Source organism: Rhipicephalus sanguineus, chromosome 10 (genome assembly GCF_013339695.2).
Source record: "Rhipicephalus sanguineus isolate Rsan-2018 chromosome 10, BIME_Rsan_1.4, whole genome shotgun sequence".
NCBI classification, from domain to species: domain Eukaryota; kingdom Metazoa; phylum Arthropoda; class Arachnida; order Ixodida; family Ixodidae; genus Rhipicephalus; species Rhipicephalus sanguineus.
The window spans coordinates 124295495-124320397 of record NC_051185.1 but is presented as its reverse complement, the minus strand read 5'-3'; the positions used below and the strand labels follow the sequence as shown (position 1 = coordinate 124320397).

Sequence of the window (24903 nt, the reverse complement as noted above, 5' to 3'; positions counted from 1 at the left end):
TGGCCGAGCTGCGACTGAATTTGTGCGAGGAGCAGGCTGCTCGTGAGCGGGAGCACAGAGCCCATGAAAACAAGCTGAAGGAACTTCAACGCCTGCTTATCGATGAACGAACTCATCGCGAGAACTTCGAATACAAATTAAAGGAAGCCATGAGGAAACCTGCGCAGGCAGAATTAGTGAAGGAGTGCGAGTCCAAAGTGGAGAAGCTCACTCAGGAGTTGGACGAGGTGCGCAAGAAGCTGCTGGGGTCGGAGAAGAAGATGAGACTGATTTTCCCCCTGCTGCTCAAGATGCACCAGTTGGGCATGGAACAATACGAGATTGAGTTGGAGAAACAAAAAAGACAGCCAGGACATGTCGTGGAGCACCAGCAGACGATGAGAAGAGAGACAGAAATGGGTAGCCAGGAGAATCGTCTAAAGGAGTTGTCTAAGGCAGGAAGAACACATGATTGGTTGCGCATGCAAGACTGTGCTGCCATCCAGCAAATTCAAGAGCGTCCCTCACTGCTCACACGAGAAGACGCAACCTCATCAAGTGCTGCAAGAATCGGACCCAAGAATACAGAACTGCCTTCCCAGCAAATAAAACCTGAACGTGAGGACATCGCTGGACCGTTTTGGCAACAGGCGCCTGCTGCTGAAACTGTCGAAGCAGCATGTGCTGAGAGCCCTATGGACCTGCTCGCCTACATCCGCGAGCTGGCAGGAGAGGACGTCCTCAGTCTCCACGCCAAATGGCGAGAGAAGCTTCGGCATGTGAAGGATTAGCTCGAAAGGTAGAAGGCTGACGAATACACCTCAAGGCCATATCGAAGAAACGGAAGCATGGACGCGTACAGAGGACTTTTGGAGAATACAACACCGAAAGCGCCTGACCATAAAGACGCGACACCATTGCGCGGCCGGGAATGTGTTGAATTTCCCGCGTTCAGCCTTCAAGAAGACGAAGACGAGTTTAGGGCCAGCGAGCTCGTGAGCGCGTTCTACCAGGAACGAAGGAGCCATCTTTACGTTCTGGGCTCAAGCAGACGCTAATAAACGTCTGTTTGAGCTTGTAAGTCCGCGTCGGCTGGTTTTTGTGCCACATATTTTACAGCTTCACGTATCAAAGTAAGCTTAAAATTAGGCAGTGTGCAAAAACTCGTGTTCTCTCTGTGGATTTTAATTATAAAAGCAAGAAGCACGCAGTTTGATTAGATAAATACGCCGCGCAGAAATCGCATTGCTTCTATTAAACACATTGTGGTGCACACCGTAAGCTGATGCAAACGCAATGGATCTTTGGAACAGCGCCTGCAGTGGGTGTCGCGGATATCGAAACTGGTGGCCCGTGGCCTCCGCGATCGTCCTCCGCGCTCCGGTAAACAATCGCGGAGGCCTGCATTTCCACGTTTTTTCTGAGAGTAATTTGCGGGCTGCGAGGCGCCACTCGATTTGCTCCTTTCGTAGAGTTACTGCATACGGCGCCTTTCATAACCTATCGTCGCGCTGTGTCCTACGGAAAAACATGGCATGCTCCTCGTGGCCGGTGCTGCGCATGCGCAGACTACCGTCCTGAAAGGGATCCATTGCCTACTCAAATGGTCATGCACTTCGCACCAATTTCGTACGCTTCGCCCCAAGAAAGTACACTATTGTGCTTACTATGTGCAGTACACTGAAATATGATGACATCTACATAGTAATAAAAATTAGATCATTTGGCACGCCTTTACACCTCACAGACCCTGTGGTACTGTGACAGCTAGGTAATTTACACCGCAGCTTCATCCGGTTTGTCACGTTATAACACCACTTCAGAAGAAATGCCGCAAGTGTTCAAAGTAATAAACGCATTTAGGAAAGCACTGAATGACTTACTGAAAGGTACTGTTGTTCGTAGTTTGACTAAGAAATACTCATTACAAGGCCAGTCGGCATTTCATAATCAGGCTGTTTTTTTTTTTTGAAAAGCACAAGAAACGGAGGCGACAACAGACGACACGAGCGCCTCTGTTCCTTGTCTCTTTCGCCTCCAGCCTCACCACAACATACCAAATTGCCCGGTATAAAAGCCTTATATGACGCAAGAGCCAGAAAGTTTTGCGAGATTTGGCGAGACCTTAGAGTACTTCGCAAGACTTTGGCGGCGGCGTCGTTAAGACGAATGATGAAAAGTCGCTAAAAAATCGCGTGATGCTCAAATGAATGAATCCGAAGATCACAGGTTTGGTCCCTGCCAGCGGCAAGTTGTCTTTTCGTCCACTTTACTTTCTTCACATCTGTATCACAATTGTTACAATACACTTAATACAGCGCAATTAACGTCCCATATACTTACCTTGGCTTCATTATCTGCTGGTTTTCACTAATGTTGTGTCAAACAAAGAGGCGAGCCCTCAAAAATTACCTTCAAGCTTCATTCAAACGAATGAATGTGTGTCCATCGGCTTACTAAAGTTCATATGACCTGAATGTCTCATGGCATAAACAATGATGCCACCTTGTTCAGTCACCTGATGACGTACATGTGACTTAACCGCGGGAAGATCAGTAACATAGTCTGACAAGCAAAAAGAAAACGAAACAGGGAGATGTATTTCGCCTTCGAGTCGTCTGAGGCGAATGCATAGGAGACGGTGAACTGTTCAGTGCTTCGTATTCTCACAACTATTTCTTTGTGCTCCTTTTGGTGTCTTAGCTCTTGAGTATTTAACACCGCATTCGCGCTCGCATCGTCTGTTCTCGCCTCTCTGCCTTAAATCATTCTTGCGCTTTCAAGCCTAAATATTTTTTGATATATTCTTTTCTTTTTTGCAGACAAAGTGCCAGTTTACCAAAAGGGTATGTATGCAATGCAGAGTTTTTCGTTGCCCACATGGGGGTGGAGCTTAGCGATAAGTGCCAGCACTATTTCGGACGTGCTGCAAGAAAGTCCTCCTTGTATCATGCAAGGGAAGCTGCGCGACCTTTTTAAATGAGGTAGAAATCCAATGAAAGCTTTTCCAATCCTGCATTTTATGTCCCCGTCTCAAAAAGTCTTGAAATATGCAGAACGTTGCAACTACTAGCCCAGACAGCGTTTGCTTTTTTTCTTTTCTGTGATTTCTGTCCCCGAACCAATTAGCTCATACAACGATTGCCTTTTTCGTATTGTTAGGTTCATCTGTCTGCCTGGGGAAGCCGCGCTATTTCTCTTGTGTTATGTTGAACCTACTGGCGCAGACGACGAATGGTTTGAAAGTGCCCTTGTATTTTATGGCTTTCGTAACAGTCGCAAGAAACTCGGGTTTTAATTATGTAGAAAGAATTAGCCCAGGGGGCGATTGTCGTGGTCACACTCTTTCGGTTCTGCCGCCGTGTGTTGAAGCTGAGTTCGTTCTTCAGTTACAAAGAGCAAGTTTTCCCAAAGTTTGACGTTCTTATGGTAAAATGGCAGCGGATATCTGCCTTACGTTTAGTAAGACGTATCGATGGTGCCACTGCTTGTGAATAGTAAAATGACTATCACGTTGCCCCGCGTGTTTATTGCTTTGTTTTGATGTATTCGGGTTTCTCCCACAAAGACTGCTTGCAACGCTCGACGCAGACCGCGCCGCAAAGTTTGAGAAGCTTCGTGATTGTTTGAAATCATTGTGCTAAGATTACACGCAGGACGCGAACAGTCAAGTTTATTTGAGAGGTCGAGCGAGCACCAGGGATAACGCTGGGGGGTTCGATGACTGATGTATAAAAGACGACGCGTTCCAGCGATGGTCAGATTACTTCTCGCTGCTATCAGCGTGTATCGCTCGTATTTTGAGTTTTGATTTTCCGGGCACAAGTTCGCCCAAAGAAAGTGTTCCGTCTTGCTGCAGCATTCTTAACCGCCACAACAACACGACCATATGTCTCTACTCCATCTCACAACTGCCGTTCAGCGCTACCAAAGCCACGGGTTGGAAGCAAGACACACACTCGTGCAGCGCAACATAGTTCCATACATAATCATTTGATAATCGGCGGGGTTGAGGTATTTGCGTTTGTTTGGCACGTGTTACGTTTCGTCGATAAGCGATATCTTTATTCTTCTTCCAATTTACGTTGCACGCCGAGCAGTGTCGCTTCGGATCTGTAAAGCCGGTAACTTTACCAATCAATATATATGGCAGCGCCCATGCAGACGCGACCTCCCGCTGTGATCCGAACTCCCGCTGTGATCCGAACTTGATACTCGCGCACTGCACTGACAGCGACAAACGATGGGTGAAATCGGGCATCGCTTTGTGCCACCTCACGCTGAGGACAAAGCATCAGGTACGTTTCGTTGTTATTAGCGACATCAGCAGTTTATTTAGCCACACCTGCTAAGCCTGACGCGCCGAGAATTTGATAATGACTCTTGGAAACAGCTCAATATAGTCATTAATACATTGTTGTCGAAGCGTTCGGACATAAATGTTAAGGAAATACAAACGTCAGTTGGGTATCTACGGGCCAGACAGCGCACGACGTCGACTTCACAAATTCGAAGCAGAGGCCACCAGCTTCGATGGGTGCAGCCATGTTCTCTCTCTTTTCGCCGATAATGTAGACTGGAATGTAGCTGTGTGTCGTCTGGAGCCGGAACCGTGGCTCTTTTTGCGTGGGTAGCTTGCGGATCTAGAGCACACCGGTCTGCTGCGTCGCCCTCTGTTGCTGCATTGCTAAGTTACTTTGGTTAAGCGGAAACACAAACGCTCTGAGATTGGTAGTTGCAGTTGCTGCGCTTTTCGTGCATGTTCGTGGGATACTGGTCGATTGCTCTGCTGCTTTTCATGCAGCGTTAGCAAATTTTTGCGTGTGCGTGGCACACTCTATGTCTGCTGAAGCCTGATGCATAGTATTGTTTTTTTGCACAATGGTTAGAACTCCGGGCTTGCGATCGCACACACCATCGCTGAGGGCACGACTTTCTAACAAAGTGGCTGTAGGCGTTAGGTAAATTATATATGTTAACAGTTAGAATAGAATGTACACGAGATGCACATAAACTGGCCCTCCGAACAGACGAAACCAAACAAAGATTGCATGCGAGAAGCCAGGATCCGGTGTGCGCAGTCAATGGCTGACATTGCAAAGACGTGCCCACGTAGCTTGCTGCTGGCGTTGCGGCAAAATGTCTGGTTTCTTTTTTCCCGTGAAGCACTGTATCAGTTCAAGTATGTGTGCGCAGTTTTCGAATAATTGATGCTCTCTCGATAGGGGCTTCTCGGTGATCAGCCGTTTCTGATATGGAAATCTGATATTTCATCGAGCTCACTAGTCAGTTCACATTGCCACATTTCGCTTTTGCCTTTCATTGTAGCATTTCATTGTTTCACGCATGACCGTCGTTGTTGCCTGTAGCTACAGAAGCGTTACGCTGCTAAGCCCATGGGTGAAAGTCCGATTCCCGGCATGGAGGGAGGGAAAAGTAGGAGGGAGCATTGCGCAAAGAGAAAGAAAGAAAAAGAAAGAAAGAGAGAGAAATAGGTGGTCAGGTACGCACAGGCCAAGGGTCGCTTGCCCCCATTTTCCCGTTATGGAAACCGCTTTTAATTTTTTTTTGCTTACTCATTAGTTTGCAGCAGACAGTCAGAAGTAACGAAAAGGCTTTTAGATATACTTACAGTTTACAGCGGTGAGATCACAGCAAGGAACTCATGCACTCAGTCACTCGACAGTACGATCTGAATGACTTTTATGCAATCTATTTAAGTACACATGTCACGCTGTTCTAAACGCAACTTTATTAGGCTGTCTTGCGCGAGTTGTAGAGCCCGTGTGAAATAGCACAATTAACCCACATAACAGCATGAATCGACACTGTCATGTGTGGAGTTGTGGGTCAGTGTAAAGACCACTGCAGCAATGCGTACTCAAGTTTAATTTGTGAAAGTGGTTCTTTTTCCCCTTCAACAATTTACTGCTGAAAAAAATCAAGCTAATCTGATAGCATAGAATCCCAACGTAGCATTCGCAGGTACCACTGATCTATCCGAATTTTCTGTACAAAAGTTGAAGCATCAACGTACCACTGATCTATCCGAATTTTCTGTACAAAAGTTGAAGCGATCGCATCAACGTAGCCACAGCATTTTCTTGATCCACCTCAATCACCTCTCTGCATGCACTTCCTGAACTTACGCCCGATTTTTTTTTCTTTTTGCTTTACGCAGTGCCAGTGGAAGTCCGTAAGTTCATGTCTTTCTTTACCTACTTTCTGCGCTTATTTCGGGCTAGTGTAGGTTGGCATTTGTGTAATTAAGATATTGCAAGAAAGGACGGGCATTCACTGTTAAATGCAGCTGGAAAGGAAGCGGTGTGCATAAACGAGCAGTTTTGCAGGAGCTGAACGCAAGCTCTTGCATATTCTTAAAAAGAAATGTACGCTGACTGAATAAAAAGTTTCAAACCACGCATGCTGACTAGGTAGGTCTTTTGTGCGGTACGACAGAATGGTCTTCTCGCAGACCACTTATCATCAGGGCCGGATACAGGATTTCTGCGAAGCGGGGTGCAGCTTATGTGAAGCATGAAGCTGAGTATAGGGCGTTAACGTCCATACTCAGCTAACACATTAAAAAATTAGGGGAGTGAGGACACCCTCGTGATACACCCTCGAAAACAACGTTAGTGAGCTTAGTCTGGATGTATATCACAATCAGTTTACCGTGATGATTGAAAAGATTACAGGATGTTAGTGTGCAGGAGGAGGCCCCGAAGTGAGAAACTTCAGTGGGACCTCCTTCACAAGCTACAGATGAAAATGAATAGGTTACAGCAGCTTACATACCGTGAACAATGGCTGCTTTTCACCATTAAGAATAATAAATGAATAAAGAAATGTGCAAGTAATAGGCATATAGGCAGCGTCGCGGGAGCTTGAGTGAACAGTGAAAATTAATAAACGCATCAATAAACAGTTTAAATGGCATGAAAAACAACACGTAATTAGGAAGTACATGTCCGAGGCAGCAATATTTTTAGTATAAAACATGTGATGCAGATGTGTTATAAATAACTGATTATATAACTAATGATATAACAATGATGGCTCAAGCTTAAAACATGGCTCCACGCACGTGTCTTTCCTATTGACTTTTTCAAACGGCTTCCCGAGTACGCTGGCTCTCGGTGCGCAGCCGCATATCCTCAATGGAGGGATGACCATGGCGACACATTCGGCAGAATGCAGTTTCATGCACGCATGGCGTCACTTCTAAAGAGATCATCAGAAGAGCGGCGCTACGCACTAACTTGCGCAGTGCAGTTATTGAGGGGTGATCCTGAGCGGCTAGACGATAACCATATATTTGCACTTCAGATGTAGAAGGATGCGCCATTTAACTTGACCAATAGTAGGTCTAAGTCACCTCAATATATGACTGCAATAACGCATATAGAGTAAACAGAAAGTGCTGCTTCCGTATTAAAGAACCGAAGAAATGTTGCTTTATGGTTAGTCTTTTTTATGTGCGCTTGAAGTCTGGTCGAAACAGGCTCAAAACATGATCGCCGCGGTGACGTGCGAACATAATTTAACGGCAAAGGTTTACTTTAAAATAATTCAGCCACTTGCATGCCGCGAAAACCGTCGGACAGCCATGCGCGAATAAATGCGATTGGCTACCTAGATCACGTGATGTAAATGCGCGCGCTTACGCCTCGTCGGTAAAATCGCCTGACGTGCCGGCTATGCAATAGCGTTTTACCAAAGGTGCCTTACCTTGGTTTATTACAATTAATGTAAGTCTCTTAAGAAAGTGGTGATTGCTGTCCCGGTATTTTGTACCGAAAGAACCACTAGGATTATGGCTTTATCTTATTCTTGAGAAAATATTCAAAATGAAACCCAATTAGCGAGCGTTCTGCTTTTCAATTGTGTTACAATAGTCGGCACAGAGCACTCATACGCTTCCCATAAATTCACGTTTTGTAAGCGTGGGTGTATAGCGCAGTGGTTATAACACTTGCCTTCGGACCGTGAGGGCCCGGGTTCAAACAACGGCAGCTAAAGAACCCCGCCTCGCTATGGAAATTTATGTAGTTTTTTATCGCTTTATTCTCGTGAACAGCGGTTGCCAACGCAGGCACAAGAGAATGTAAGAAAAGTTCGCTGTAAATCTCAGCGCCGAGAATCGTGCGTTTGGTGAAGTTCATAGAAGTTACACATGCACTGTGATCGCTGTGATGTTATTGCACTGGATTAACACGAACGAAATTCTTTGCAGCCGTGTACCGGGACCGAATACGTAAGTATACCATCACCAAGATGCAGCTATGTGCAGTCTGATGCATGCGTTCAACTAATTGATGCAAACGTAATGTCGCATATTCATTCATAGGATTCTTTACTGATCATTCTGATAAACACTAAAATAGTTTAGGGCATAAACGACGAAGACAGAAAAAAGGGCTTTTTCGTCGTTCGTCGTTTTCTGCGCTGTGCTCTATTAGTGTTCATGGATAGCCACCTTGTCCGACAGGTCGTTCTGCTAAAGTTATTCCGATATAGTATGATTGACTGAAGTCGTTTTATGGAAGGTGACTACGCGAATTATCTAGGTACTTTTTAAACATTTGCGTACGCATGGACAAGTAGTCATTGCAAGTATACAACGTCTTGCTTTTTGTGCACTCTGTTGCATGATAGGCATCTTTCGGGGCCGTGTAGTTCAAGTGAATTCGATTCAGTTTGGAGACCTAAATGCACGCTTCTGAAGAGTGGCCGACCACCGGCTGCGCGTTCATAAGTAACAGTGAAGCATGTAATGAGTTTATTTGGCCCTGAGGTAGAGCCCTAAACACGGTGCATGTCTCAGTTGAATACGCGAAATATACCACCGTAGCAATACAGTAAAAGCTCGTTAATTCGGCACACGTCAGTTCGCAAAAACTGGATAATTAGAACGTGTTTCCTGGTCCCGGCCAGCGTATGAATTGTTTAATGACATCAAACGCTCGTTAATTCGGTCATATATGGCCGCAACCGCATTTTGACCGCAAAGACAAAGAAATGAAAAAAAAAAGATGGTTGATCCCTCCGTCATAGGAATCGAAATAACACGAAAGTAAAGCGTGCCCTTACAGAACTAACTGAATGTTTACTGTACATTGATATAAGAGAGTTTGCACAATGTATATTGGTGTCTGGTAGCTATAGCACCGTTTAACGTGGATTTGCCCACTTTAATGCCTGGTGGCACATCTCCATCCCGACGACTAACGTCCATGTTAAATGATTAAACAAACCCTTGTCGTAGCTCTAGTAGTTAACGGTGAAAGCGTAATCAGAGAACCAGGTGTGATAGCCAGAAGAGCGTCGCATATTGGACGCAGAACTTGGCAGTCATCCCGCGGCATGTTAAAATGTGATTGAATACCACGGCCGGATGAGAGGGAAACGTAAAGCGCGTCGTGCCGCCCCGGTAGCCCGGCCGAGATTTTTCTCGGGGCGAGCGCGTGAGCGGGGAACGCGGTGTTACAGCAAGGTGAGACAGGCGCGCGCCGCAGAGCTATTTTTGGTTTAGATTACCTTGATGCTATGAGCGATGCCGACGCTTTTACGACGCTTGGACTAAGGCCGCCGCCTCGCGGTGTGTTAAAGCATTTACAAAATTAAACTTCTATTGAAAACGCGCCGAATGAGACGGACGTGTAACGCGTTGCAGGTACAAATGACGGAGGCCACAGTAATGAGGAGTTACTTTACTTTACCGCTGCCAGAGGGCAACACCACACCACCGGCCGGGAGAGTGGTAGAAAAGAGCGTTTGTAAAGCCTTTAGTGTCTGTGACCTTGGCTCAGTGGATAGCGGGTCCGGCATCTGTTGTTGCGGACCGAGCGGTCGTGGGTTCGACGCCCGTTGACGGAACTTTTTTTCTTTGCCATCTGATCGTGTAACTTTTTTCGACGTCATTTCCGTGACGGAAATACGTCATTGAAGTCTTGGTGGACCCCGGCATAAAACACTTTCGTGTTAAAAAAAACCCAGGTATTATACAGTGGCAATATGTAAGAGATATGCTATAACATCGGTTGCAACATTATAATAAAAAAAATTCAGCAGATCCCACGCCTTGTGAGAATCGGTTTCATGCGAAGCAGGCAGGAATTAGTTCTATGCTGCATTTTTTGGCTTTGAGCCAAGCGTTACGAGGTGCATCTGCATGTTTTTGTAGCGTATGTTATACCACCTCCGTTGTCACATATTATTAATTTAACTTTTGTTACCGGCGTCTTTCCTGATTAATTAAATATAGCTCGCGTGTGCCAGCTTTTCAAGGTTGGTAATGACCAAGAGATTGCAAACTACCGACCTATATCGGTACTACAGATTCTGTCAAAAGTTTTGAAAGTGCTATTAATATTAAATTACAAAATTTTTTTGCGAAGTACAATGTAATAAGTGACGCCCAATTTGGTTTTCAAAAATGTAAATCCATGGAGCTTGCATTACTTAATATAAAGAATGAGATACTAACCAATTTTGAGAAAAAGCTATATACGCTTGGACTTTTTGTTGATTTCCGCAAAGCATTGGACGCCGTGCACCATAGTGTTCTTTTAGAAAAACCTAATAAATACGGGGTCCGTGGTGTTGCTAATAGCTTAATTCAAAATTACTTAACAGATCGCCGTCAGTATGTTGCTATTAATCAAGAGACATCTCCCCGTGCGAGGGTCAACAAAGGTGTCCCACAAGAATCGGTCCTCTATTGTTTATAGTTTATGTAAATGACTTGTGTGGCATTCCGGATTGTCCTAAATTAATCATGTAAGCTGATGACACCAATATTTGTTTGCTGGTTCCTCGATCTCTGAACTTGAAAGGACTGTAAACACATATCTAAATAAGTTGTCTTGCTGGCTTAAGGTAAACAAGTTGCGGCTAAACGCGAGTAAAACTAAATATATGTTGTTTGCGCCCATCAATAAGCCACGAAATGTAAGTCTAAGTGTCTCCTTTGAGGGTCAGACTTTAGTACAAGTCAAGGTACAGAAATTCTTGGGTGTGGAGTTCCAGGAAGACCTTTCCTGGAATGAACATATAAATAAATTAGCAGCAGATCTAAGTAGAAACGTTGGATGTATGTACAAACTACGTCCATTATTACCACTTTGGCTAAAGAAAGCGTTATATTATACGCTTTTATATTCCAGGCAAAGTTATTGTGTCTTGTGTTGGGGAATAACGACAGCACAAAACTATAAGACATTACTTACACTACAAAAGAAGGTACTACGACTATTCGAGGGATATTACATTCAGCCACAAGGTCTTAGCACACGCCCGCTATTCTCTAAATATCCTTTTTTACAAGCAAATCAAATATATTATTATAAGTTATTCTTCTCTATCCAAAATAATAAACTATACCCCATGTAAGATTCTTCTCGATGTGCTGAGTACTATTTCCGTACACATAGCATAGCACCAAAAACCACAACAACCTACTGTCAAAAGCATACTGACTATTGACTACCGAGTCTCCTCAACGAACTGGATGACTTAGTTGGCCTAAGTAAGAAATCTTCTAAAAATAAGTTTCAGGAACTTCTCCTTTATAATTGCAGTGAATACGCTTAATACAGATGTTTGGATTGTTTATTACTTTGTGTCCCAATTGCTTAGAGTACAGTTTCACTCTGTCTTCTTTTTTTGTTTATTGTCTGTTCAAGCTGCTTAGGAGTGTATGTGGCTCCAGATGCTTTCCTTACCTCACCAATTGTATATATTGCGGTAATGTTTTTTTTAGGTATTTCATTACTATTTACTGTCCTGTTCCTTTTTGATATTTGTGATGTTTATATGTCACTTCAGAATTTCCTAATTGTATTTCTATAAAATGATGTTCTCTAATTGCGTCTAAGTTTTGTATGACATGTTATTTTTAATTTTTGCCAGACTGTATTTCAGAGCAAAAGCCTCCGTCAGGCTATGTAGCCTTTTGCTTTTGCTTCGTTTTTTCTGTTATATCATGCACAGAAAATAAATCAAATCTCAAATCTCTCTCAAGTCTGGTAGTTGTGCGCACATCGTGGGCTTACCAGGCACGCCGACTACACTGAAGTGTAAATGGTAACTTGTGGTTTGACGCAGTATCAGCACTGGCGTTGGAGCACAGACGACCGTGTTATCGAAACGAAGTGCGTGCTACGGTGCGATGATGTGACTGTCATATGTAACTTTTGTTAGCGTATTCCTCCGGGGTCGAGCAACGCTTGAATATAGCTTGATGAATCATAGGAATGCAAATGTAATGTTTATTGGACTGCTATAAAAACTGAGCCAACACTGGAACCACAACTAACGTTAACCTGATATCACGCATGTATTGTAGAAGTATATATGTCATGTTTACTGCTTTGTTATAAAATTAGACAGCTAGCACTACAACCACAACTGACATGGCACCGACATTGGAGCGACATTTTTCCAAAGCAGTTTCTAGACCTGGCGCGGCTCTGTGGTAGAATACCTGACTGCCACGCAGAATGCTAGGGTCCGATTCCTGCTGGGATCCTAATTTTTTTCTTTGCATTCGTAGGGTCATTGCTGCTGGTTTCAATTTTTCTGAATGCTCTCGCATTTAAATTACCAGTGTTTGTTCTCGCCGTTCCTGGGTAGATATAAACTGTCAATCACCTGTGGCGCATACCCGCACACCGCGGCCCGTGGTAAACGGGTATGGGCCAGACGTGTCTGGAGGAAAGTGTTTGACGACGTACGCGACAGGATTTTACGTTATTTATGTCACTCCTAGACAGTCATAGATAGATAGATAGATAGATAGATAGATAGACAGATAGATAGATAGATAGATAGATAGATAGATAGATAGATAGATAGATAGATAGATAGATAGATAGATAGATAGATAGATAGATAGATAGATAGATAGATAGATAGATAGATAGATAGATAGATAGATAGATAGATAAACACGCTCAAAGTACGTCGTGTTCGCTAAGAAATGCTTCGCATTTTATACTTATGCTTTAATATGTATGCTTTATACATATGTGAGTGGTGCTACGTATCGTTATATAATGTGTAAACATGATTCCAAGGTATCATCAACAACAACCATAGATGGTTGCTATTTCATTTCTAAACACCGCGTGGTCATGAATACAGACGGCATCATCAAGGAGGCCACTCTGTTAGATGATTGAACGTGTTAGCGCACATCCGTTAAAGGGTTGGGTGTGGCCGAAAAGACGAGCTAAACTATGTTGAGTATGAACTCTGCGACATACGCGATGTGGTTTCGATAGTGGCAAGGTGGTTACGTGCGCACTGTTTATGCAATAAACAAAGAATGGCTATCTTGCTGCGTAATTCCAGGTATGAATGTGATAATGAAGTATTCATGTAAGCCACACTGGAGTGGCGGTTATAGTTACAAACGTGCAGCGTGGTCTTGTAGAAATTCTTGCAAGTTGATACACCCCCCGTCTTTTTCACCCCTCACAGCCCCACTGGCAGTGAGAGCTAGGTGATTTACACCGCAGCTTCACGGATCAAAGGAAACTTAAAATTAGGCAGTGTGCAAAAGCTGCTCTCTGTACTCTCTGTTGATTTTAATTATAAAAGCGAGAAGCACGCAATTTGATTAGATAAATACGCCGCGCGGAAATTGCATTGCTTCTGTTAAACATATTGTGGTGCACAGCGTAAGCTGATGCAAACGCAATGGATCTTTGGAACAGCACCTGCAGTGGGTGTCGCGGGTATCGAAACTGGTGGCCCGTGGCCTCCGCGATCGTCCTCCGCGCTCCGGTAAACAATCGCGGAGGCCTGCATTTCCACGTTTTTGCTGAGAGTAATTTGCGAGCTGCGAGGTGCCACGCGACTTACTCCTTTCGTAGAGTTACTGCATACGGCGCCTTTCGTAACCTATCGTCGCGCTGTGTCCTACAGAAAAACATGGCATGCTCCTCGTGGCCGGTGCTGCGCATGCGCAGACTACCGTCCTTAAAGGGATCCACTGCCTACTCGAATGGTCATGCAATTCGCACCAATTTCGTACGCTTCGCCCCAAGAAAGTACACTATTGTGCTTACTATGTGCAGTCCACTGAAATATGATGAAATCTACATAGTGATAAAAATTAAATAGTTCGGCACGCCTTTACACCTCACAGTCCACTGAAATATAATGAAATCTACATAGTGATAAAAATTAAATCGTTTGGCACACCTTTACCCCTCACAGCCCCTGTGGCACTGTGACAGCTAGGTGAATTACACCGCAGCTTGATCCGGTTTCTCACGTTATAACACCACTTCAGAAGAAGTGCCGCAAGTGTTGAAAGTAATAAAGGCATTTAGGAAAGCTCTGAATGATTGACTGAAAGGTACTATTGTTCGTAGTTTGACTAAGAAATACTCATTCCCTTCAAGCTTCATTCAAATGAATTAATGTGTGTTCATTGGCTTACCAAGATTCACAAGACCTGAATGGTACATGGCATCAACAATGATGCCACCTTGTGCAGTCATCTGATGAAGTACATGTGACGTCGCCGCGGGAGGATCAATACTATAGTCTGACAAGAAAAAAGAAGACGAACGAGGAGATGGATTTCACCTTCGAGTCGTCTTAGGCGAATGCATGAGAGATTGTGAACTGTTCAGTGCTTCGTATTCCCATAACTATTTCTTTGAGCTCCATCTGGTGTCTTGGCTCTTTACTATTTAACACCTGATTCGCGCTCGCGTCGTCTGTTCTCGCCTCTCTAGCTTAAATAATTCTTGCGCTTTCAAGCCTAATTATTTTTTCATCTTTCCTGTTTTTTTTTTCGCAGATAAGGTGCCAGTTTACCGAAACGGTATGTACGCATTGCAGAGTTTTCGGTTGCCCACATGGGGGTGGGGCTTAGCGATAAGTGCTAGCACTATTTCGGACGTGCTGCAAGAAAGTCCTCCTTGTATCATGCAAGGGAAGCTGCGCGACCTTTTTAAATGAGGTAGAAAACCATCGAAAGCTTTTCCAATCCTGTATTTTCCGTCCCCGTCTCAAAAAGCCTTGAAATATGCAGAACGTTGCAACTACTAGCCCAGACAGCGTTTGCTTTTTTCTTTTCTGTGATTTCTGTCCCCGAACCAATTAGCTCATACAACGATTGCCTTTTTCTTATTGATCGGTTTTTGTGTTTGCCTGAGGAAGCCGTGCTGTTTCTCTTGTGTCATGCCGAACCTACTAGCCCAGATAGCGAATGGTTTGACAGTGCCCTTGTATTTTATGGCTTTCGTAACAGTCGCAAGAAACTCGGGCTTGAATTATGTAGAAAGAATTAGCCTAAGCGGTGATTGTTGCGGTCGCACTATTTGTGTTTTGCCGCCGTATGTTGAAGCTGATATCGTTCTTCAGTTACAAAGAGCAAGTTTTCCCAAAGTTGGACGTTGTTATGGTTAAATGATACTCGATATCTGCCTTACGTTTTGCGTGGACAGCTTGCGGAGCCAGAGCACAGCGGTCTGCTACGTCGTCCTCTGTTGCTACGCTCTGAAGTAACTTTTGTTGAACGGAAATACAAAGCCTCTGAGATTGGTAGTGGCAGTTGCCGCGCTTTTCGTGCACGCTCGTGGGATACTGGTCGATTGCTCTTTGCTGCTTTTGATGCAGTGTTAGGGAGTTTTTGCATGTGCATGGCACACTTGGTGTCTGCGAAAGCCTGATGCGTTGCATTTTTGCGTACAACGGTGAGAACTCCGGGCTTGTGATCGCACACAGTCAACACCTCCCATACACATCGCCGGAACATTTTGCTTCACCTTGGCGACCCTTCTAGGAGTACAATGCCCACGTGAATGTAGAAGCATTTGTCATTAAGCTTTAGCAAAAGCTGGCGACCGCTCATCCGGCTGATGCAGGTGAGGGGCGATCATGAAACTCACCTGACGCTGTTAATGTAATCCTTCAGGCCCTCCTCGCGTGTTTCGGCGCATAAATTTAAATAATGCGATAACCTGATAGGCGTACATAAGCATGGCATGAACGGAAAAGTGCTTTTTTTTCATGCCTTCTGCAATGAAAACAGCAAGCATGAAGACGATTCGGGTCACTGACCTGCGATAGAATACGTACAAGCTCAGGCGACTCAGAAGCAGCTTCCTTCATTGCAATAATGCATGCAAATGTTTCGTAGTGTTTAGCTTTTTCAAATAATTCTTTTTTTAAATTCTGTTATGTAACTGTTTTACTCAACAAATATCGAAAATTTCGCGCTGGTTATTCAAACCTCGCTCGCGAGGCACCTCAGTCGATCGTGGCGGCCTTCTTATGGCGTCGTCGCAAGAGTGACCATGGTTCTCCCATTCTAGCATTGCCATTTTTTGGGCGTGCTGGTAAACTCAATTCGAAAACATTCTCAGCGCTGGCAGAAAATGACGTAAGAGAGACGACACCACAATGCGCTAGTAGGGCACTGTGGTGTCGTCCCTCTTACGTCCTTTTCTGCTAGCGCTCAGTATGTTTTCGAATTCTCCCATTCGTTTGCGGCGGAGACGACGCGCTGCCCCATTCCATTGCACCGTACCGGCGCTGCTTTCTGCTCACTTCAATCGACCAATGCGTGCGCGCAGACGCCTGGGAGACGCTGAGCAGACGACGCTACACGGATGAATTCATCGTGAGGGATTTTCGCCCTTCCTATTGGCTAAGGGCCCCTGTAGCCTCCACAGTGCCGAAGGGAACTTCTCGGACGGTGTACAGCCAGACCTATCACGAGTGTCATGTCAATTGCAAAATCATAGTGCAGCACAGCGAGGATGTCTCTCCATACTTCGCACACAAAACTGCGAAGCTTGTACGGCCGGTAAACACATTTCGCGGTTATAGATTCCTGTAATGAGCAATGACGTTGAGCGGCAACGGTTCTAGGTTGTTGGCACGAAGCTGAGGAAGACGGGACTCAGAATAGAAGGTACTAGTTATGGATCAGAATTGAAGAACCGGGCCAACGAACGGGTGTTGTCTCTCTGCTCTGCATTACCCTCCTCCCCGTTCTCTTTCTAGCTACGTGAACTGCGCGGAGTAGGCACAAGGACCAGGCACCCACGAGGACCGGCGGTGGCTTCCAACTAAAATTTATTAACACAGTACATGAAAAAACGAAAACAAAATAGCCCACGTTATCGCAGCTCATTCATCTGCTGTTGGCTCGTTTCCTGTTTCGCTTCCCGTGCGACCTTGCCGGTCCCTTGTATATATATATATATATATATAGATGAAAGTAGAGAGAGCAAATGAAGCCATTGGAGCGTACTAGCTTGCCTCCTTCTTTGTGGCGTACTTACTGTTGTTTTTTTTCACTTTACAGTTCCTTACCCTGTATATGTCCGTAAGTATTAGAACACCATTCTACAAATCTATCGGACAAATGTCCTCCTTCATTCGTTGGAAATCATCACTCCCGTGGTGCCCTTGCATGCATGTACTATCGCGCCGAGCGCTCTGCAAGGTTGTACAGTGACGCCGATCACGACATATTTTCGAGTTATCGGGAGAGTGTTCGGCTGCTCAAACGAGCGCTCATCGACCCTTCTTGCTTGCTTTCACCCGCGAGGTTAGTGTTTTCGAATCTGATATCACCGCAGGGCAAAACGAGGGCGAGAGTGAAAACGAGTGGAGGGGATGCGCGCTCGCAGGGACAGCCAAACTCTCTCCCGATAACTTGAAAATATCGGCGTCATTGTACAGCCTTGCAGAGCACACGGCCACGCGCTCGAGTGACGTAGCTCATATTGAGCGCGATAGTACGTAATATGGTATATTGCCACGAGCGCTTATTCCTATATGTCTGATGAGATCGGCTTTCTCCATGAAAACTGTTACCACCATAGATTTTTATAACAGTACACTAGAGGCAAATCTGGCGCTTGTGTCTATGGGAGCTGCAACGTATAACCAGCATGGGAATGATGAGGAGTACATGGATTCGGGGCACTGATTTGCGATAGGAAATATGCAAGCTCAGGCGACGCAGAGGCAGCTTCATGCATTGCAATAATGCATTCAAATGCGAGCGAGCACGAAGACTAGGCAAATCCATGTACCACCTATCATTCCCAAGGTGGCTGAGCGATGATAGCACCGCAGTGTTTAGAAACTTCGCGATTGTTTCAGACTGTTCTGTTAACATTACGCTCAGGACACGACTAACCCAGTTTATTCTAGAGCAAACGCGAGCACCCGCGATAACGCTGGAAGCTTCGATAAGGCATCTATAAAAACGGACGCATTTCATCGAACGAGCAGATCAACGACGGCCTATGACTGTGATCGCCGATATCATAATGCAGCGTGTATTGCTTCTCCTTTGACTTTTTATTTGCCGGGCACAAGTTCGCGCAATGAAGAGTTTCGTCTACAATAGCGCGACGACCGCCTGCGTCGCAGAGGAGGATATATATATATATATATATATATATATATATATATATATATATATATATATATATATATATATATATATATATATATATATATATATATATATATATATATACAACCGGCCTTCTTACAGACCATTGAAGTGGGTCATGTGGCAGTGGGTCATGTCATCTCTCTCCGGTGCAGCAGTAAAAAGGAAGAAAATGCTACGTAGTTGCGTTTAAAGCCCCATTCAGCTTCTACCAACAAGCGTGCTTGATCCGCCGCTGTATAATGCACGTAACACATGCTTGCTTTGCATAAAAACATACGGTCAATAGACTTATTTTATGTGACGCGAAGCAGAATACGACTTCTAAAAGCGCCATTTAAGGAGCGTATATAGGCAAGTGCTGTCTTCTGCCTGATTCTCTCGTAGTCATACCTTTCATTTGGCTTAAGAGAAGCCATGCCTTTCTTCCGGTGATTAAAAAGAGTTTGAGCAAGCTCGGCCCTACGGCTTTTCCGCTCGCGTGACGTAGACTTTCCTGTCGCTGGCGTTGTCGCCGACCGGATACGTCCCGCAGGAAAAGCTGGTACGAAAACGCGCGCAGCACAAGGACACCGGCATGTTAAATCTTGTCGTTGTGACCATTTCAGTTATTTGCAGTAAAGTAGGCTTGACAAAAACGTATTACTCAGACCGTTTTTACAAACAGCTTGCAGGCGATTTCATGAAGGAGGAGGAAAAAAAACCGAAGGACAGAGCAGCTGGCTACCCTGTGCTGGGTAAAGGGGAATAAGAGATGATAGAAAAGAGATGTTACAAAAAGAAGAAGAAAAAAAAGGAACGACACTGCTTGTCTCTAGTTGCCCGCGAGACTCAAAGCTTTCAAAGTAGTGCGGAGGTTCATCGCGGCCTCCCTAATAAGTCAATGTATGGGGCAGACGCCCTCTTCTCAGGTGACTAGGGGGGTGGGGGGCGCCCCGTGCGCACGCCTACGGACCCGTCGTCCCAACAACATTAAACTATTATGAATCACTAACAATGGATAGTTCATTCCTCACAAAAGAAAAAAGAAATAAGAGCAATGTTCACGTAACATTTACTATTGGCCGGCTATATTATTCGTGTTTTCGTGTGTTTTCATGTGTTTTACAACTCATATTGTATTTTCCTATTTTTCATTATTCCTATGATGCATACATCTGTGCATTGTATCTCCGCACACATATCCGCATAAAGGAGATTTTAATGTACTTGAAGTGGTTGGTATTCTGCATTGCATTTTTCCTTTTCTTCTTTTTTATTGTTAGTTGCACAAGTATATTGAACTAATTTAGCTATATGTGAGCTTGTAAAGCTAGCGCATACACGCCCGTAGTGAGTGCACTACGCTTTCAATGTGTAACAATGAGCAACTGTTAGTATGCAATTTACTTTGTCGCTCTCTTTTTTTTCTGTTTTTCTTCTCTTCTTTTTCTTGTTTTCTTTTTTCTTCTGAGGCCTAGTTACCTTGTCGCTTCACCGCCGATGGGTGGCTGGGGCTTTGTCAAGCTGTCATTCGACATCTTTTTTCCCGGCCACCCTTTTTTTTACCCTATATGCTTTTGTTTTTTGTGAAAAATAAAGTTCTTTGATTGATTGATTGATTGATTAATTGATTGATTCATTGATTGAAATGAGACGGCCGCATCTGGAACCGGACAAGCGTCTTTCGAATCAGCATCCGCGCACCGTGACCACTGCACCACCATTAATGGAAAAGGCGTTAATGGAAAAGCTGCGTTAATGCGACTGGAACCCTGGATTAGATTAGATTAGTTAGGCGCTGCCAAACAAGACACTGAGGTGGGCCAGCAGCACAGTCATAGATACGATAGCACATGTTTGTTTACGGTTAATTAAACAGAGCTGGAAAAGGTGACATACACAGAAAAATGCCTACATTTGTTTATATGTGGAAATTTTTGTGCGCATCAACCAGCAATAGTTCATGCTTAGAATGGAAGAGAGCTGACCTAGTTTGTAGGTATTCATGTTAAAGAGACAGAGCATGCAAACACGGACACAAGAGAGTAGGCAAGATACCACAGACGCCGACTAACATCTCACCCGTGAATGCGCAGATAAGTTTTTATGTCTACCTCTTTTTTTCTCCGTCGCTGTGCGCCCTTTTCAGTTGTTAGTCGGTGTTTGTGCTGTCTTCTCTGTTGTGTCCGTGTTTGCAGGCCCTGTCTCTTCAACATAATTAATGCAACTTATGGAGCCCAAGTTTCGAGGAGGAAAAGTAAATAAATTGTACGTGTAATGTGGCTCAGGGAAAGAGTTCTGTCCAAGTTTTGCATTTTGCACACTAATCAAGATCGTAGGATATTTTCATATGTTTTGCGATCAGCGAATTGTGCTGTCGTTTTTTTGTTTTGCTGAAATATAATACCGGTTGTGTGTTTTTTTTTTTCATTTGTTGGCTGTACAGATCCACCCAAGCAAGTGTACCACCGTAAGTGCATTATATAGTGAAGTGAAGAAACAACTTTATATAATTTTCGCTAGTCCGTTCGCACTGACTTTCCGACAACAGGCGAAGTGTTCTGCGTTAGCGAGAACCGTGCCTTTGAGTAATCTTGCATTATGCTGTCATGAGTTCATAACGTTATTTTATTTACTTATTTCGTTTATTCACCCTCAAGGAAAGTGGCTAAGAATACGAAAAAAAAATGTAACAAGGACAGTGAGAAAAAGTAACTAGGAGAAAATTTGCGACCGGCTAGTACTTGTGCAATGGCCTTTGAGTAAGAAGTACCAATGAACAAAATTCGAAAAGGCTAGTACTTATACTAAGTATTTGCAGTATAGTACTTATTCTATACTATAAGAAGGAAAACATTTCTAATGGGCTAGTACTTACACAGTGGCGGTTAGTACCTCACGAAAACCTTGGTTATCAACGATCAATGCTGTGTCAGTGGGGAGGTGGTTACACTTAACTATTACACTTAACGGGGTAGAAAAGATGAGGAAAGTGTTTTAGTTTTGCAAAGTGGAATGCCTACCATATGATCAAAGAGATGAGACATATGTTGCGGTGCTCAAATAATTGTGTCTTGAAGAACGCTACGTTATTATATTTTAGGGAAAGAAATTCAGAAACTTTTTTGACGACGCGTTGTTAGGGATGGAAGGGCGAGGCTGTTATGCTAGCAGTGCGACTCTAGTGGGAGAGAGTATTCCGAGCAAGGGCAGCGATTACTTTTGCATGCACAGGATCGCACACTGACGTTGCGTGTTCAAATCTTGGCCGTTTTACGGTTTTGTAAAATATTATTTTAACTGAGGATGGAGCGGCGGAAAACATGTGACGTAAGTATCCAAGCACGCGGTGAGCACTGTTAGTGATAATTTTTAGACTGCACTGTGCAGTTTAAATTACATGAATATGAACACCTAAATACTTACAACATGTGATAGGTTGTAATGGGACGCTGTTCAAGAGGTGGACTGTTAGTGTTTCAACACTTTTTGGCACTTCATTATATCAAAGTGCGCCACTTGGACACTGCCACAATGCCGGATTGGGAGTGCTAATACCGCTAAAAGTGTCAATTGCATGTAAAATTGCGCAATCGTCAGCGAAAAGAAAAAAAAATGATGAGGAAGCATTAGAAGAAAGATCGTTGTTATAAATTAAGGATAGAAGGGGTCCCAGGACGGACCCTTGTGGAACGCTGGAATGTACGTTAGTAACGGAAGTATTTTGAGCATTAGCACTAGCAAATTCGAATTGGTTAATAGAAAAAGAAATTCAGTCTACTTAAAAATATTTGGGTCAAGGTTAAGGCGACTTAGCTTATGAAGTTGTAGCTGATGACACACCTTGTCGAATGCCTTTGGAAAGTCCAAGAAGTTGCAGTCAGCGCAGGATCATGCAGCAAGAACACGGTGCAATGTATGAGTGAAGGAGAGAAGCTTCGTTTAGCATGAGTTTGAGTTGCGGAACCCATGTCGTGCAGACGTGCAAAATCAGTTTTCTAGAAAACTAGCTAGTGATTTAAATATTACACGCTAAAATAATTTGCAGCATGTGCTAGTAAATTAAATGGGGCGGTAATCAAGCGCAGATGCTTTGTGGCCGGACGTGTGTAATGGAACCCAAACTTCAACTTCACAGGAAGGCTAGATAGATATGATTGGTGGAAAACCTTACTTGGTGTGACAGAACTGCAAGCTGAAATATTTTGTTCAAAATTTAGTATCTGAAAATCATAATTGCAGGAGATAAACTGCTATGTAACCAATCGATTACTTTAGCAACACCTAAAACATCGACAAATACTGGATACATGTGTCGAGAATCAACATGGCAAGCTAGGCGCAAGGCAAAGGTTCTAGCAAACGCTTCGTTTTTTGCAGCAGCACATAGCTTGGAAGTAGTGCCAGAGTCCTTCGGGTTGTGCTGTCGTCGTCCTCCTTCTCAAGCGCAATGGATGAGTCGTGCGCTCTATTTATGAGACGCCAAAATTAGCTGAGATGACAAGGTAGTTGACATGAAGTTATATTTAGGAGACTTAAGCGCTTGTACACAATCATCAGAGGCTGTTTGATAGGCGGCCCACCTGAGGCGATAGCTTAGCTAAGAGATACAGTCACATGGTCATGTTAGATAAAGGCTTAAGATTAGGACTACACCAAGGTGCCCGTGGGCTAGTGGCAGTGATCCCCTATGAGGTGTGTCTATCTGTTGGTGCACGTTTTAAAACATATTGCAGTTCGTTTCAACATAACGGTAACGGTTCTAAGAAATGGTCGAGAAATGTACATAGCAACAACAACAACAACGACAACAACAACAATAATAATAATATAATAATAATAATAATAATAATAATAATAATAATAATAATAATAATAATAATAATAATAATAATAATAATAATAATAATAATAATTGGTAGTTTACGTCCCAAAACCAAGACATCATTATAAGAGACGCTGTAGTGGATGGTTCCGGAAATTTCGACAAATGTTGCTAGGCCACTATTATTGGCTTGAAAATTACCTATGTCGTAGTCGAGTATAGTTTTTGTTATGTTTGAAGTTTTAGAATGTGGTGTGTTTAGGCAAAATTAATTGGAACATGGTCCCCAGTTCCTGGACAATACGCATTATCAGAAACGAAGTCTGTATTAATCGTCAATAATAAAACAAGCGTATTCACAATGCTAGGGGATACTTTGGTTGCCTCTGTCATTAGCTGAGGTAGTGAGAATAAAGAGCGTTAAAAATTCCTGTGCCTCCACCGTGGACGGAGATGGTTCTGGTGACGTAAAGCCCCAAGAAATATTTTGCAATTAAAATCGTCCATCAAAAACAGAGGTGACGATGGGAAATGTGTGCGGACGAGGCTAATGGTGCAATGTAGTTCATTATTATATGAGAATGAGTAATTGGGGGAACGGTTATACACTCCTAGAATTATCTTCAGATGGCCGTGTATCTGATAAAAAGTTTTTTCCTTTGTAATGTGCGTGAATGCAGATCTTTGAGCAACTGGAACATAATCTTCATTTTGTCAGCGGGATCACCAGGCAGCAATGTCACATGCCGCTGGAGAGAGCTCTGGAGTCACGGAAAGAGTAATAAGCAGCGATTGTCGCTCCTTTTAGCGTATAGTGAGAGGGCTGTACAGACCGGAGCGATAAAAGAACGATGCATTTCAGCCGTGTTCCTATCACCGGTTCCGTGCCCAATGACCGGCGAGTTCGTGCGTCACACTTTTGAGTCTGTCGATGGTGATGACGCATCCGTCCAACTAGAAGCCAGGACACTGGTCCTGGCCGACGGTAGCGCTGCAGGAAAATATTCCTTGTTACCAGATGTGACCGACGACAATATGATAATCTTACGAAGCCATGTACAGACACCTTCATACACACTGTTAACATTTTCTTAGCAACCGAAATAAAGCATTTTCTAACCATTTTCTTTTTTCCCCCTTAACATATGTAGATCCACCAAGGCCTGTTTACCACCGTAAGTAAACACTGACTTTGATTTGCGCACAACGACCCATTGTTGTACACTAGTGCTCTTGCGACAATAGGCGCGACTGTAGTGCATGTCGGCATGATGGATGGTGGATGGATGAAAGAATTTTATTGAGGTCCATTAGAGCGACTTATTATGACACCAAGAATGGCGCAGTGGCGTACAGGCAACCGTAGAGTCAAAGCTACACATTGTACAGGAAATCGCCTGTTTAAGTATGTCGGAGTAGTTGCGGCGCTTGTGTCCGCGTAATGTTGCAACCATCTTTAACCGGTACAAGGGCGTCCCGCAACCGATCTCCGCAGACCAGAGAATGTTTGTGGTAACATACTGCACCTGTTTATCTTCGCAGTCGTCGGCATTTTTTGTCGACATTACGTTGTACAGCGAGTGACCACACTCGTTCTTTATCGTCCTCATTCCAGATGTGCAATTAGAGCCATTGGCGCGAGTCAACAATATATATATATATATATATATATATATAT

At 43.9% G+C, this 24903-nt stretch overlaps 1 long non-coding RNA gene across 1 annotated transcript; it reads left to right on the top strand.

Moving 5' to 3' along the window:
* Nucleotides 1-2809: 2809 nt before the first annotated feature.
* On the top strand, nt 2810-24498 carry LOC119372424 (uncharacterized). Its single transcript, XR_007417769.1, has 7 exons — nt 2810-2825; nt 6161-6175; nt 8216-8236; nt 14798-14821; nt 17315-17335; nt 20847-20870; nt 24377-24498. It is a non-coding gene; the product is annotated as an uncharacterized LOC119372424 (long non-coding RNA).
* The last annotated feature ends 405 nt before the right edge of the window (nt 24499-24903 follow it).